Source organism: Nicotiana attenuata, unplaced genomic scaffold (assembly GCF_001879085.1).
Source record: "Nicotiana attenuata strain UT unplaced genomic scaffold, NIATTr2, whole genome shotgun sequence".
Classification (NCBI taxonomy): Eukaryota; Viridiplantae; Streptophyta; class Magnoliopsida; order Solanales; family Solanaceae; genus Nicotiana; species Nicotiana attenuata.
The window spans coordinates 208,004-209,939 of NW_017670775.1; positions in this window are offsets into that span (position 1 = coordinate 208,004).

A 1,936-nucleotide genomic window follows, 5' to 3' on the forward strand; every position below is an offset into this window, starting at 1 on the left:
TGTCTGAATTTCATGGATAAATTCTCCGACATTTCCTTGCCAATAATACTACGACTTCAAAGAAAAATGTTGAAAGTTTGTTTCAAATTGTCTGAAGTTAGTCTTTGGCAAGCCAAGCTTCAGAAGCGAATGTCAGAAGTTGATTTAAAGCAGCTAAACTTGTAAATATTTTCAAACTTTGGCTATGCCTTATATGGGGCACACCAGGTTAGATAAGATCAGAAATGAGGTTATTCGCGATAAGGTGGGGTAGCCTCTATTAAGGACAAGATGCGGGAAGCGCGACTTAGGTGGTTTGGTCATGTGAGGAGGAGGAGGAGCACAGACGTCACGGTAAGGAGGTGTGAGAAGTTGATATTGGAGGGCCTACGGAGAGGTAGAGGTAGGCCAAAGAAGAGGTGGGGAGAAGTGATTAGGCAAGACATGGCGCAACTTCAGCTGACCGAGGACATGACCCTTGATAGGAAGGTATGGAGGTCGAGAGTTAGGGTAAGTTAGGGTAGTAGAGTAGGTAGTGTAGAGTGTTCATAACTTTAGTATTGACACGCAGTCTTGTTTTCTGTTGGTAGTAAGTTTTTATGACTAACCGTTGTTTTCTTTCATTGCTGATCACTTTACTGTCTTATTGTGTTATTCTGCTTTTATATGGCTTTTTGATACTGTCTCTTCTTGCCTATATTTTTATTAATGTGGTACTTATACTATCTTGAGCGGAGGGTCTATTGGAAACAGCCTCTCTATCCTCACAAGGTAGGGGTAAGGTCTGCGTACACACTACCCTCTCCAGACCCCACGGTGTGGGATAATAGTGGGTATGTTGTTATTGTTGTTGTTGTTGACAACGGTAATCTGTTCACTTCCCCCTCCGTTAATATTAAAGCATTAATGCTTGCATAGATTTTATAATATATGCATTTAATGTAAATTTGCAGCTCAAATTATGGCCACAAACTGTTGCCAAATGCTTTTATAGTTTCATATGTTGGATGTGACATGTTTAATTACTCTCAGGTTCGTGAAAGTTGACATGTCTAGCTCTTATATCCACACAATCCCATGCCTGAAGAAAGAGGAAGACTTACTTCACTAATTTCTTTAATAATTATTTCCCTCTTATGGATTCAAAAACATTCAAGAATAAAAGATATTTAATGATACAATAATAAATGATCAGTGAACAGATTTATATAAATGTTTTAATACTAATGCATATCACAAATACAAACATAAATGTGTGTACGTATGTATATAAAGAAGGCTGTGTGTACGTATGATTTATAACTTCTAATTATAAATTGTTGTGGAATAACCTGCGCACCTTTGTGCTTTGTTGTATTGCTCTTTATAAGATGATACAGAGTACAAGTGATAATCAAATTCTTCACTGAGATAATAATAAGACTCATGCTCTCTATCTAATTGCAGTCTCCTATTCAAACCAAACTATAATACATTAACACGCCCGCCCCCTCAAGCTGAACATGGATTAGTAAAAATGTGAAGCTTGTCACGAAGAATTGAAAGGCGGTGAGAAGATAAACCTTTAGTGAGAATGTCTGCTAGCTGCATGTCAGTAGAGATGTAGCGAACCAAAATAGAACCGGCAGCAACACGTTCTCGAATAAAATGAAAATCAATCTCCAAATGCTTAGTACGAGCATGATAAATGGGATTGGTGCACAGATATAAAATACTAACATTGTCACAAAGCACCAAAGGAGGATCAGAGAGCGGTATACCCAAGTCATGAGCAGATGTTGGAGTCATGATAATTCATACCGTGTGAGCTAAGGCTTGATATTCAGCTCCACTGCTAGAGCGAGAAACAGTAGGTTGCTTCTTACAACTCCAAGAAATTAGATTTGGTCCAAGGAAAATAGCAAAACCAATATTAGATCTACGAGTATCAGGACATCCAGCCCAATCAACATCTGAG